We start from the raw sequence: 15687 nt of genomic DNA, 5'->3' as shown, positions 1-15687 counted from the left end.
AATAGATCAATATACATGTGAAGACGGTGTGCCCTGGCACATCTAATCTCCATCACAGGGTGTGCTAGAGCAGGGAAACACACCAGAACAGGGGGACTCCTGAATTTATTTATAGCATACATGCATGGCAATGCTGCAGCATCCGGCTCGTGGCGCTTAGATGGTTAAGTGGCACAGGGTGGAGTCTGGGGGAGAGAGGGGCGCACCAGCTGCCACCTTCCTCTCCATCCAACATAAAGACAGCGAGAGGGAGAGGGAGGGGACGGGACTGACCACTAGATTACTCTAAGGACTACACTGTGCGTCGGAAAGCGCAAAAATTGACCCAAACAAACACCTCAACAGGAATAAAGGGAGCAAATGCGCACGGACCGCCGCTACACACCCGCAGCCGCCGCACTCTTTTGCGTGTTTTTCTTCTTCGATCTGTTTTTTTTTCCCCCTCCTAATGACATTTTGTCATTTTCGGAGCTCGTGACTACCAGAAGGAGCGACTGAAAAGAAGACAGCAAGACTGACAAGCAGAGGGCGAGACACAGAGACAGACAGAGAGGGTGAGAAAGAGAGACATAACGATAGCTCGACTGAGGTGCTGTTGGGTTGCGCGCGCTCGCTTGGGCTGGACGGGCTGCACCTTTCCGGGAAACTAAAGCAGGGTTCAGAGAAGCAGACAGATATAAGCTATACACAGCACACGAGCCAGCATTATCTAGACGTGTCTTGCGTTTATTTTTTAGTTTATCATTTCTTTTCGCAGACATTTATCAGAAACACCACAGGAGACCAAGACAGGTGCGTTGTAGTAGCCTAAGCACAGCAATGTGTCCAGTCTCAGGCGTGTACAGCTCGTGATTTGACTCCATGTTTTTTCCTCCACCACATTAAGAAATTTGCCACATTCCTGCCTCTGGTCGGTTCGCGCGCGCGTGTTCATGTGTGCGTTGATTAACGCGCGCGCCACGCACGCACCGCATCCACACAAATCGAGCCAGACCCGACGCGAGTAAGTAGCTACTTATAGCTGTCTTGTGCTCTGTGTATGTAGTGTGTGTTTGTGTGTGTAGTGTGTGTGTGTGAGTGTACGCGTGAGGGTGTCGGTGTGTGTGTGTGTGTGTGTGCGCGCGTGCGTGTGTTCTGGCGCGTGTCGTGATCTCGTGCACAGGTTGCAAAATCCCTGCTGTGGGATGTAAAAATGTAAGCAGTGGCCTAATGACAGTGTTTTTCATGCAACAAGTAGACAGCTTCCACACTCCTAATAAAGAAAGGTGCTCGAAAAGGTTCTCAGATGTGATGCAGAGGAAACGATGAAGAACCTTTTGGTTAATGAATGTTCAACTAAGGAGAAACAAATCACCTTATGTTACGATCATGTTACTTGTTTCGTCGAAAAAAAAAATAGATCAGTTCAGTTCATGGCATCACGTTTTGGTTTCTAAAGAGAACCTGATGGTGACTGGATATTCAGTCATTTTTATCAGTTTGTCTGTACCTCAAATAAACCCTTGAACAAAATTTGTTGGTTCCACAGAGAACAAGACAGTCTCAGCATCGGTATAAATGGTTCCATTGCATGAAAAAATCTTGGTTATGGAAAATAACGATTCACTTTACATCATCACTGTTTTCCCCTAAGGAACTGTTTGACTGTTTGGTTAATAGATGGGGAACATTGTGTGTTGGTTCCACAAGGAACCAAATATTCTCACCATTGGTATAAATAGTTCCATTAAATGGAATAATCCTCGTGGTGGAAAAGAACGATATCATCACTTTAGAGAACCATTGTTGTTTCTTTAAGGAACCATAATGGATGGTTAATGGATGTTATTTTTTTGTTGGTTCTACCGAGAACCAAATGATCCGACCACAAATATTACTATTATTTGTTTTCTTTCCTGACGAACCTTTCCAGGAATGCTTACTCTCCTATATTTTGTTGGTTCTAAGGAGAGCCACAATAAAAGTGTCCAGTACGTAGAAGAGAAGGAGCTTCTTCTTCTTCTTCTTCTTCTTCTTCTTCTTTCATTCATTTAATAGCATGAATAATACAGTAGAACTGTTTCCTCCATAAAAAACCTGAGCAGATTCAAATTCCAACAATAATTCAAACACTTTTATGGGTTCCTTAGAGATTTAAATAATCTCATCGTAACTGGTATTAATTGTGTGGGAAAATCGTCGTGGAAGAAAAGAAAGATTCACAACGTAGCATCACTTTAAAGGACTGTTGTTGTTTCTGATGGAACATTAATGGTTAATGGATGGGGAACATTTTTAGTTGGTTTCACAGAGAACCACATAATCTCAACACAGCTGTTAGCATTATGTGGAAGAATCACTGTGGGGAAAAATAATTGTTTATTATTATTATTATTATTATTATTATTATTATTATTATTATTATTATTATTATTATTATTATTATTATTATACACTGTGTGTGCTCCAAGAGAGACAAAGACTTTCAGCACCATTACTGAACACATGAAGAAATCCATATCAAAGTATCTTTTGTTTTTTCACTATACTGTTTACACATACCCCCTGTATCTCTCTCTCTCTCTCTCTCTCTCTCTCTCTCTCTCTCTCTCAGTTCAGTAGTGCTTTATTGACATGAATGTAAAATCACACTGTTGCCTAAGCAAAGTCTCGCTCCTCTTCTCTGTGTCTCTCTGTCTCTCTCTCTCTCTCTCTCTCTCTCTCTCCCTCCCATTCTTTGTGTACTCTCTGTCTCTTTCTGTCTCTTTCTTTCTCTGTGTTCTCTCTCTCTCTCTCTCTCTCTCTCTCTCTCTCTCTCTCTCTCTCTCTCTCTCTCTCTCTCTCTCTCTCTCTCTCTCTCTCTCTCGCTCTCTCTCTCTCTCTCTCCCTCCCTCTCTCCCATTCTTTGTGTTCTCTCTCTCTCTCAGTTCAGATCAGTTCAGTAGTGCTTTATAGGCATGAACTTAAAAGCAGAGTCTTGCTCTCCTTCTGTGTGTACTCTCTCTCTATTTCTCTCTCTCTCCCTTTCTCTATCTCTCTATCTCTATTTCTCCTCTTATATCCATCTTTACCTTTCAGTCTTTCTATCATTCTTTTTTTTTTGTTTTTTGTTTTTATGTCATCCATGGAATTAGTCTCATCTTCCTTTATGCACTTTGATCAGATTCCTTGTCAGAAATAAAGATCAGACCAAAGGGTCCTTCGTTCCTGTTCCTTTGTTTCTTTCATCATTCCTCATCCCTGATTCCCAGCCACTATTTTTAATACCCAGTGACACGACTCTCCTTTTTTCCACTGTAGTTTCACTTGAATCATGTAGGTGGCACCATTTTGATTAGTGTCAATAACAGAAATATCAGAAAGATACTCGTTTGGTGATGACTTGTAGCACGTGACATGTAGCACGTGACATGTAGCACGTGACATGTAGTGATGTCACTGATGTTCAGAGTAACGTCTAGCAATAGACTGAGGAAGAAAAGTGTTGAGCAGAGCAGAATATTATGAGGTCTCACTGATGATGAGATGATATGGGGCTAAAATAATTACACACACATACACACACACATAAACACACACATACACACACACACTCACACACACACCTACACACACACACACACTCACACACACACACACACACTCTCTCACACACACACACACACTCACACACACACATGCATGCATACACACACACTTACATACTCACACACATGCAAACACATATATACACACACATGCATACACACACACACATACAAACAGATATACACACACTTACATACACACACATACACATACACACACATGCAAACACATATATACACACACACGCATAGACACACACAAACACATATATACACACACGCATATACACACACGCATACACACACATACTTACATACATACACATATACACACATGCAAACACATATATACACACACACACGCATACACACACACATACACACACATACACACAAACGTACACACGCATACATACACACACACATACACACACATGCACACACACGTACACATGCATACATACACACACACATACACACACATGCATACACACACATACACACACACACACACACACACACACACAGATTGGACAAAAGTCTCTCCAGGATTTCACCATTTTATGATCTCAGAAATCACAAGATCATGCAAACTCAAATATATACGAAATTTCATGATTAGAAGAAAAATCCATTTTGCAAACTGCTACAAAACAATAACAAGAAAAAACCCTAGAATCCTGGAGTGTGTCACTGTGTGTGATCAGCTGTCCCTGCTCTAGACAGAACTCAGCCATTGTGTAGATTCCTCTCATGACCAGTGGTGGTGCTGTTGAGCTCAGTTCCACAAAAAATACAAACACAACTAGTCCCCGAGTTAGAAAGGAGATGCGTCCCGTTGACCCGGTCGTAACTAAAAATTATCGCAAGTTAAAACATGACCTAGCCTAGCCAGGAGTCTTAAAGAATGGTGATCAGTATCGGGTAATAATTTAACAGATTACAGAAAATCTGGCTAATAAAATCTGATAGAAAGTTTGTTCAGTAAATAATATCAGCTATAAAAACATTAACAATGTTGGTGACCCTAAAATAAAATCGTTAAATTACATATAGTACATGCATTGAAGTATTGTGTCGTATCGTATCATATCATATCGTCGCTGTCGGGCGGAATCCTCGTATCTCCAAAACCGTTATTTTTAAGGAAATTAAAAAAACGCCGTACCTTATCTGCAGTGCACAGGGTTTAGTCCGCGTTGCAGTGGATTGTCTTGCGCTAAATTCCTGTCCTCAGACGAGCACCAGAACTAGCGGGGGTCAAGATTTTTTTTTCTTTGAGCCCAGTGTTTTGAAGACATTTACCTCAGAAGACGTGTTGATTCGTTGCGACTCTTCTTGAGGAGAAATATGCCGCGAAGCTCTCCCACGGAGTGAGGAAGAGGTGGACAGTTGAAGTGTCCAATGGAGTTATGAGATTTGTGCTCAATCTATTTTCAAGACTTTAGATTGGTTAATAACTTGTAAAAATAACAGACCCACGTGGGGACTGACCAATAGCATCGATATGTGAAAAAATATGAAATTGACCAAATTTGGACATACGAGGTTTCCGCCCGACAGCGACGATATGATACTACGTTGAAGGCTACGTTAAATCAGTCGTCCATCGTAAGATAGGAAATTCTTAAGCCGAACTATCGTAACTCGGGGCGTACCTGTAATACACAAATTTAATATAATATAAACAGCATATAATCGGAATAAAACCCTACACTGATATCTTTTTATCTCGGATTAGCCCTGCTAATAAATACGTTCTGTCATGTGATCAGAGGAGCAGCAGGTGGATCAGATGTAAAAGCTTAAAAAATCCAGAGGTGTGTTCCTGAGTATTTCCATCTTGGATAAGATGAAACAAGATGACAGCAAGTTAAAAAATAATTTTAATACGTGTGTGTACTAATGAGGATTTAAGGCAAGGAGTTAAATATAGCTAAATGTAACATCGTTAGTAATTAGAGTCTCTGCTCCATGCAAGCATATAAATGTAAATATAACCCTAGCGTTTTTTTGTTGTTTTTTTTAAAAATAGCTAACATTTGTGGGCAGCTATAAAGTTAGCCAGGATCTAAACAAACCCAACTCAAGAACACACATTAATGCAAGCTTTTTCTTTTCCTACTTTATGTTGTTTTTCTATTTTTTTATATGAATATATATCTGTCTTTCTTTTAATATTTTAAATAACCATAAACTTTCTTTAAGTTTTTCTTCTTCCTTCCTCTCGTCTCCCTCATCACGGTTCCCTCAGGTCACATCCTCTGAGGATATAAACCCTCCTCGAAGCTGAGCTCTCACCTCTGACCCCGGCTGTTGGCCCTCCTCTTCCTCCTCCTCCTCTTCCTCCTCCTCCTCTTCGCCTCGTCCTTTTCGTTCTTCCTCTGGTCTCCTCTTGTTTTTTTATATATATTTCGATTGCGTTCCTTAGTTCTCTCTCTCTCTCTCTCTCTCTCTCTCTCTCTCTCTCTCTCTCTCTCTCTGTTCCTCTACTAAGAATAGTTTCCATCAAGTTGGGATGTGATTTGGCTTAACACAATTATATCCCCATATTTTTGCTTCTCTCTCTGGCTTCGTTCCCTGAGTGCTTAATGGGAAACTATAAAGGGATGGTAATTAACCGGAGAGGGCACTTTTATTAATTAGGTTTTAACAAGAGCTGGAGGCAGAGGGGAGTTAAAACTATCTTAAGAATAGTGTTAGTTCTAGTTCCAGGGACCGAAGACTCACACACACAAACACACACACACACACACACACACACACACACGTAAAGCTTTCGCTGTAACACAAGACCTCTTTCAGCTCTTTCACCTCTGACCCTACGTTCACACTAACCAGCGTCACCAGACGGACTTTCATCTTATCCTTTCGTATCTGACCTCTCGTTAAATCTTATAAAAATAAAGCTTGAAATAATAAATAAAAGAAAGACCAAAATAGTGTTAATACATAGAGTTAATCTGTTGAAGAGTAGCTAATCTGTTGAAGCTGGTATGAAAACTAGCATAAATCTTTCAATGTGTTTGAATTTAAAACGTCTTTTGAACAAGTTCGATTATTTGTAAAGCTATCGGTTAATTTGGAGTTGCTAGTGTTTACGTTCAGACCTGGTGAGTGTGTGTGGTTGATGACGCTTTCGGGTCATTACTGATATCCAGGAGCGTGTGAAGGTTTTTAGACACCCAGAGTGACGTAGAGTGAGATGCCGTTAACGGCCCGGAAAAAAATGGCGCCGTTTCCAGCCGAGGTTTTCTTCATTACTTAAAATGAGCTATAATGGTGGTGAGTATTCCTCTGACACACACCCGTACACACAGGCTCAGAGCTGAAAATCAACAGAAGGGCCTGTGGTTATTGTAAACCGTCCACACACACATACACACACACACACACACACACAGAGAGAGAGAGAGCAAGCAGAGGCGGGGTGGGGGGACTGCAGTGTTTTGGGCTCTGTAGTTGCCTGACTTGTCCTCTAGGTGGCTCCTGGGCTCCACTCAGGCAGGAAGTGTGTGAGCTGCAGTAAAGAAATGCAGGAGCAAGACAGTGAACACTGCACCACGGAGAGAGAGAGCGAGGGAGACACGGAGGAGAAACGGCTTTAATGCAGTCAGAGCCGGGGATCATTTTATAAACACATTTGTTACTTAATTATTCTTATTTCCTTGTTTGTTTACCATTTCGCTCAGGATCAATACCATTTTTATCTATCTTATGCTGATCTCTCTCTCTTTCTCTCTCTCTCTCTCTCTCTCTCTCTCTCTCTCTCTCTCACGCTCTCACGCTCTGTCTATCTATCTATCTGCCTGTCTTTCTCTCTCACTTTCTCTCTGTTTATTTGACTGTTTATAAATCAATTTATCAAGCTCTCTCTCTCATTCCCACATGGTCTTTCTTTCTATCTGTCTCTGACTCTTACTCAGTCTGTCTCTCTCTTTCTTTCTCTTTATACATTTACATGACATTTGGCATCTATCTATCTATCTATCTATCTATCTATCTATCTATCTATCTATCTATCTATCTATCTATCTATCTATCTATCTATCTATCTATCTATCCTTTCCACCTTGTTTACTTCATTTGTGTCTCTGCGTTCCTTTTCATCCTCCTTTTTCCTCCGACACTCAGACACTTGTTTGAAACACAACCATTTCCTTTTAACATTTTTTTTGTGAACCAGGAGCTCGTTTTTCGCTCACTCAGCACACCTGGAACACCATCTCTTCTCTTCTCTTCTCTTCTCTTCTCTTCTCTTCTCTTCTCTTCTCTTCTCTTCTCTTCTCATCTCTTCCACTTGCTTCTTTTTTCTCCAGTTTTCCTTTCCTTTCTCCTATACACTTCTTACGCAGCCTGTTTTCCACCATAATTCTATCACATTAACACATCCTGCTGAATTTTTCCCCCCTTCATTTGGTTCATTGTCCTCTTTCCTCTGCGTCTATAAGCTAATCTCAGAGCAGCATTCTTCATTACACACCATCAAACCCCATGGGGACCTACTAATGTGATCTGTGTGTGTGTGCGTGTGTGTTTGTGTATGCGTGTGTGAGTGTGTACAGTAGCCTATCTTTTCTCCCCTCCATGTTTACGCCTCTAAATTATCGCGTTGGAAGCAAAAACATTTGTTTGTTAAGACTCCAATGAAACATCAGGGCTTGTATTCATACAGATTGCCAGAATGATCTCAGAGAGCTCATAATTTAGCTTAAAAATGTCCAACTATTAATCTTATCTTAAGAGTGATTCAGGACCAATCTCAGAGCAACTCTGAACAAGGAAAATACAACAATTTTTATCTTAGACAGGAGGCGGGGCTTAACCCGTTACTGGGTATGACACATTCTTTTGAAGACTGTGATTGGTTGTCCAATAAACCTTTTATCTCAATTAAATATTACAACTTTGTCTTTATGTTAAGGTTTTTGAGACTATATTGAGTAGGAATTACATTCATGATCGATCATATCAAAGATGTTCTGACATCTGTATGTTATAAATGTAATAATTGTAATGTAAATGTAAATGCAAACATCTCTGATGTGTCATAAAGACACATATATATTGTGCATATATATATATACACAAAGACACATATATATATATACATATATATTTTTTATTCATATACATACAGTATATACGTATATATAATGACGTCTGTCATTTCTGTGCTGTGCCTGAGATATTATCTGTAATCTGATTGGTCAGAAAATAATCCCTACACGATCTGATCTGTATCATCTTATTAACTATCATTATTAAATATTGTACACAATACATTTCTTCTCCTCCTTCAGCTTTCAGTCATTTTCTCCTCTGATAAAGAAACACTTAAGCCTCTTAAAAGTCCTCCTTACTACTCCTTTTAAGACCTCCTTTTAAGACCTTTTAAGGTTTAAGATGCTTTATGAAGAACTTTTATCTTTACAAGGATCTTCTCTTTAATTTTAACAGGAAACGGCCACATGTATAAGAATTTTCTTAGAGTTTTGTCACTAGGAAAAATTCTTTACACTGAGAATTTTCACTGAGAAATACACCCAGTTAACACCTTAGCTCTATATCTATGCTAACACACTTAAAGAAGGTTTTTCAAAAGCCCTATTCGGACGGGATTAGTTTTACGTGGGGACGTGGGGGTAAAGTAATTATTACCAGAGCTTCTCGGTGATTTTAGTCCCGTCCGAATGTGCCATCTCGGTAATCATTACGGACAATGTCAGTAAAGATTACGGCGACTTTTACCTTCTGTAAAAAGGTCCGGAAAAATTACCTCAGGTAATACTAATCCCGTCCGAATAGACCCGCTGTAAATATGTACGGTAAAATTCCGTCATTTCCTGTTTAAAAGTAGTTTTTGGCGCGTTTTGCGAGCATGGAGGCGCCATGTTGTCTGTTTGCGCACGTGATAACAGGAAGCAACGTCATACGCACATGACGACAAGGAGGTTACTGTGGTGCTTAAAGCGAGTTACCCCTCCCACTTCTGCTAGTTTTACTGAGATGTCTTGTCCCGTGCGAATTGGTCAATTAATATTACAGACGTCCTGAGGTAAAATTGCATTACTCCACGTCCCCACGTAAAACTAATCCCGTCCGAATAGGGCTTTAGTCATTTACCAGCTCATCTGAGGTAAATGATCTTACTTTAGACACTTTTGTCTTGTTTCCATGTTCACACTGCGTTCACATTGTCTGCAGTAGTAACAATTTGATCTATTAGCTTCATTCGTTAACTAGCCTCTGCCTGGTGGTCATATTTTCTGTCCAAATCACTCTACATATCAACACATAAGCATGTCACGGTGGGCTTTTTCGATATTATGAATGAATGATCACTCAAATGAATGATAGTTCTGTTTCATCTGTCATCCAATCAGACTTTAGTATTTATAGCTAGCAACATTTTTCGAACCAAAAACATGATGAATTCACGTTCAAGCTAATCTGATTCGAATAAACGTTAAAGCTGCATTGTGTAACAGTGTTTCTCTATTTGCAATAATAAATACGATTTTTAAGGATATATTTAAAAAACGTGATTCACTATACAGTCATGTGGTCTTCTTCATTTCAAACTGCTCACACGTCATAGTACATGCTACACACTTATACTACGCACTACGTGCTCTAGCATCTAGTATACGAACATCAGAAGTGTTTTTTAATTTGATCTCAGAATTAACACTTTTTTACTAACTGGCAAAAGACGTCAAACGAACGTACTGTAACGTGATGCTGCTACATTAGCTCTAGCAAAGTTTTGTAATGTTGAAAAGAAATCACTTAATCACACACAACTAATTTAAACGATGTTTGTAAGACATCTCGTTCCCTGGAATGTTGTCAGACATCTTAAAAAACGTTCTCATCCAGCGTTAGCGCCTGGTAGCCCCGCCTCTCGGCCGCTACATAAGTAAAGCTGCGATCACTGAATGCATGCAGTGTTCCACATTCCACACAGGTTTCTCTCACCATTTTCACCATAAGGAGAATCCCAGACACTGTGGTACAGCTTGTTACATGATATATTAATAAAACAAGGAAACGAAATTATGTCTAAACATCAGAAGAACATGACCCAATTTTCTGTCATAAACCTGTTATAAACCTATTTGTTACATTATCATGCCAGAGCAGTAAAATACCAGATGCTGAATTTATTCCATTATTGATATTAATTGATATTCATGATCCTTATTAGCATGTGTGCCATTTTAAGAACGATCCCAAATCCCAGATTCAAAATATCGACCTTTATATAAGTCATTACATATAATTAGAATTATGTGGCTAACCGAGGTAGCTAGACTCAGTCCCTGAGACACACATGGATATCGTCGCTGTCGGGCGGAATCCTCGTATCTCCAAAACCGTTATTTTTCTGGAAATTAAAAAAACGGCGTACCTTATCTGCAGTGCACAGGGTTTAGTCCGCGTTGCAGTGGATTGTCTTGCGCTAAATTCCTGTCCTCAGACGAGCACCAGAACTAGCGGGGGTCAAGATTTTTTTTTCTTTGAGCCCAGTGTTTTGAAGACATTTACCTCAGAAGACGTGTTGATTCGTTGCGACTCTTCTTGAGGAGAAATATGCCGCGAAGCTCTCCCGCGGAGTGAGGAAGAGGTGGACAGTTGAAGTGTCCAATGGAGTTATGAGATTTGCGCTCAAGCTATTTTCAAGACTTTAGATTGGTTAATAACTTAAAATAACAGACCCACGTGGGGACTGACCAATAGCATCGATATGTGAAAAAAAATATGAAATTGACCAAATTTGGACATACGAGGTTTCCGCCCGACAGTGACGATATGTTGCTTTAACTCATACACTGATAAGCAACCAGGCTATTCTGTCGCTAGCTCATATGTTACAATAGTGTGTTCAAAAAAGTCTTTTTTTTAGTAATTTACTAGCACACCTGAGGTAAATGTCCATATTCCTGACAAGTTTGTCTGTTTTTCTTTTCTACTGTCACAACATGTTTACATTATATGTAATTGCTAACAGCTGCTTGAAGCTGCAGATATTAGCTAGTGAGTGATTAGCTTCCATTAGTTCCCTAGTTCTTAGAAATTATGTATTATGCATTATGACTGCATTATGAGTATGTTATGTTATCTTATGTTATAAGTGCACCATTTCTTTAAGGTTTTCACGCTAAATGCTAGCAGTCAGAATTGAGCTGTCACTTCCTCTGTTTTCTGTTTCTTGACATTCAGCTCATATAAAAAGCAGTGAACAATGTAATAAAAAAACGTGTCAGTTAAAAGCTGTTTGTTGGTTTTCTAGCTAGCTGTCAGATGACTCTCGCTTGTTTTCACACAATGAATGCCTCACTGAGGACAGTAACATCTTCACTAGCTAATTGTCATATCATGCTAACGTGTTTTACATGTATAGCATTTAGCAGACTCCCTTTTCCAGAGAGACTTGCATTTATTTCAATTTATACAACTGAGCAATTTAGGGTTAAGTGCCTTGCTCAGTGGCCCAGCAGTGGCAGCTTGGTGGACCTGGGATTCGAACTCATGCCCTTCCTATCAGTAGCCCAACACCTTAACCACTGAGCTACCACATCCACACATACTAAATCAGCAGAAATTAATGAGAAAACACAGTCATATGACAGATAGTGCTAGCTAGATAGCTAAGCGGCTAGTTCGTTATTAGCGTGCTGCGTCCAATAAGGACTGCTGCATAGATGTTTAGGATTTATGGCAGTTGTGTAGTGAATTGAGTGTTATTTAACTTTTTCTGCTAAAATCCTAAAGAGTTATATAGTAAAGAGATTTATTCTGATATCGAATCTCTTATCTTTAAAAAAAAAAAAAGACGTCTTACCTCGTTCTCTCGTCTTTTTCCCGGTGATTTTCTTTGCTGTGGGTCCTGGGACAGTTTGCATGTGCAGAGAGAAGTGGGAAGGCTGTAGGAGGCAGAGAGAGAGAGAGAGAGAGAGAGAGAGAGAGGGAAGACAGACAAGGGGGTGGAGTAGAGAGAGGGGGATGAAGAGTGCATGAAGATGAGGAGATACAAAAATTAATATAATTGAGAAATGTGAAGAGAGATGAAGGAATTTGTGTAGAAATAGATAGATAGATGGATAGATAGATAGATAGATAGATAGATAGATAGATAGATAGATAGATAGATAGATAGATAGAATGGTGAGAGGGCAGAAATCTAGAAAAAGAGAGAGAAAGAGGGGGATTTGATTGCTTGCTATAATCTGAGCGTTTTATGCAAAACTTGAAAGTGCGAATAAGAGAAGGAAGATGTGGATCCACGGAAGAAAGTCTGAGATTCTTTAGGCAAAATGTTCAATCATGAGCGAGCGGGAGAGAGAGAGAGAGAGAGAGAGAGAGAGAGAGAGAGAGGAGAGAGAGAGAGATGGGGGAGGAGGAAGAGAGGCATTCTTTGTTTTACTGCAGCAAAAATAATCATTCCCTTCTCCACAGCTCTCTGTCCTACACGTGTGTGTGTGTGTGTGTGTGTGTGTGTGTGTGTGTGTGTGTGTGTGTGTGTGTGCACGTGTGTGTGATTCATGAACGATAAACAATGTCTTTTTTTTTTATCATAATATCTGATACACACACCATTGGTGTGTGGACCAGTGCTGAATGGGTTGCACACATGAGTCTGAATGGACTGCATCATGTTTCAGTGCTGCACTGAAACAGAGAGACAGAGAGACAGAGAGAGAGAGAGAGAGAGAGAGAGAGAGAGAGAGAGAGAGAGAGAGAGAGAAAGAGAGATAGAACCAGAGAATTAATGCTCTGCAGTCTTTTCTCCCCATTTTGTGGACCTCAGCAAATAATGGTCCTACCTTCAGCTTTTCTCATACTGTCTTCATTCCCCCAATCTCTCTCTCTCTCTCTCTCTCTCTCTCTCTCTCTCTCTCTCTCTCTCTCTCTCTGAGCACAGAGGAGGAAACTGTTAAGTCGGTGGAGAACATGTTTGTCACGCAGTCTTTTAATGTGTGTTTGATATGTGCCAGCTGCCGTGCACGAGTGAACACACACGACTCTGGAGTGTCTGTCAGTCATGATGGAGTGTGTGTGTGTGTGTGTGTGTGTGTGTGTCTTAAAGCTAAAAGCACTTTAGATTTCCTCTGCTCACTCGCCTGTCAATTTTTTTTTTAACCCGTGTAGTAATTATCTGATTAATAATTGATTTGAATTCACAGTGAGTTTAAGTATTTAAGAAGTAAAACTAAACAGTGCTTACTGTTGGAAAAAAATAATGAAATATTATAATAATGAAATATGATCATTTTAAAATAATGTAATAAATTAACTAATTAAATAGGATGAATTTTTGCATTTTTTGTTACATTTCTAAAAAATAAATTTACATCTATCTATCTATCTATCTATCTATCTATCTATCTATCTATCTATCTATCTATCTATAAATTAATTTATACATTTATATATATTTTATTAAATGTTCTCTTTTTAAACAAACTTATTTAGTAGTCGAAACAAAGTTCCTCTAATTACATAGTGTCCATTTTTTAATCTATAGAAGGAATAAAATGCAACAATTACAATCTTTCGTTTATTTTCGTATATAATGACATCATAATACTTATTTAAATGTAAGTAACGTAATGAGAAACTTATTGTAATGACGTATTGCACACTACACACTTATACTACGCACTAGGTGTTCTAGTCGCTAGTTTATGCAGGTTAGAATGGTTTTTAATATTGTCTCAAATGGAAAACTTGTTTATCACCCGGAAGTAAACGCTGTTGTGATGTCAAACGTAACGTAACGTAACGTTATGCATCGGTGATAAAGTAGCTTCACAAAATATACTGAATTTGTAAAATGTTGGAAAATAAATCACATAACACACGTGAGCTCAATTAAAAGACGCTTCTAAGACGTCTCATCCGCCGGAGTGTTGTCGGCAATCTTGAAAACTGTTTCTCAACTGGTAGCCCCGCCCCTTTTCTGCTGCGTAAGCAAAGCTGTGAGTGTTAAGCGCGTAGAGTGTCCAACAATCCACACTTTGTTTTTTTCACTCACTCCCTCACTAATTTTCTACCGCTTATCCGAACTACCTCGGGTCACGGGGAGCCTGTGCCTATCTCAGGCGTCATCGGGCATCAAGGCAGGATACACCCTGGACGGAGTGCCAACCCATCACAGGGCACACAGAGATGCCAATCAACCTACCATGCATGTCTTTGGACCGGGGGAGGAAACCGGAGTACCCGGAGGAAACCCCCGAGGCACGGGGAGAACATGCAAACTCCACACACACAAGGCGGAGGTGGGAATCGAACCCCGACCCTGGAGGTGTGAGGCGAACGTGCTAAGCCACCGTGCCCCCAGCAAAAAAGCAGAAATCTTAAAATGTCCTGAAGATTTTCAGCTTTAGACACATTTACGCAGCACTAACACTGGAGACTCCTTACAGAAAACTTCTGTACAGATCAACAATTACACCTATTATACCAGAATGTCCACCGTACAAGTCCTGTTTTGTACACTGACCACGAGCTTCAGGATATTAACTTGATCAGTTCTTCACGCATACAGTATGTGTGTTACTGTTTTGACAAATCTTACAGCAATCTTGGCAAGTGACAGACTCAATTCTCTCAACCCGCTTGTTTTGTATGGAGAACACTTTTTTTCTACCCATCCTGAGGCATCAAGAGATTGTGCCAGCTCCAGTTGTGTTCCGCTTCACGAGGATTTTGGACAAAGCGAAGATCCCATCTCCATGTGGTCTTTGAGGACAACAACGATAATAAACTCACAGGAATAAAAACACTCACAGTTATAACAGTTTATAATCACACCCTTCAGTGTCACCCAAATGAGGATGAGGTTCTCTTTTGAGTCTGGTTCCTCTCAAGGTTTCTTCCTCTTCCATCTAAGGGAGTTTTTCCTCCCCACAGTCACCACAGTCACCTCAGTCTTGTTCGTTAGGGATAAATACAAACACATTTAAATATAAGTCTAATATTAATGTTGAATATCATTCTTTGTATAAATAACTTTTTATTTTTTTTTTACTATATTTCTTATGCTCTGTAAAGCTGCTTTGAGACCATGTCCATTGTTAAAAGCGCTATATAAAATAAATTGAATTGAAAC

The 15687-nt window shown here is 39.8% G+C and overlaps 1 protein-coding gene across 5 annotated transcripts in view; it reads left to right on the top strand.

The window, feature by feature from the left end:
• Positions 1 to 233: 233 nt before the first annotated feature.
• Positions 234 to 15687, top strand: part of kcnc3a (potassium voltage-gated channel, Shaw-related subfamily, member 3a) — a 94879-nt gene continuing 79425 nt past the window's right edge. For 2 of the 5 annotated variants that reach the window (XR_009649949.1, XM_060893125.1), the window contains exon 1: positions 238 to 1003. The gene's annotated coding sequence lies outside the window, so the exon portion shown is untranslated. Of the gene's footprint in view, positions 1004 to 15687 lie in introns of all 5 variants that reach the window. The other 3 variants (XR_009649947.1, XR_009649948.1, XM_060893124.1) reach the window with 3 other exon arrangements.

This window comes from Tachysurus vachellii, chromosome 18, assembly GCF_030014155.1.
Source record: "Tachysurus vachellii isolate PV-2020 chromosome 18, HZAU_Pvac_v1, whole genome shotgun sequence".
Classification (NCBI taxonomy): domain Eukaryota; kingdom Metazoa; phylum Chordata; class Actinopteri; order Siluriformes; family Bagridae; genus Tachysurus; species Tachysurus vachellii.
Note: the sequence above shows the minus strand (reverse complement) of the source record. Positions and strands in the feature narration are given on the sequence as shown.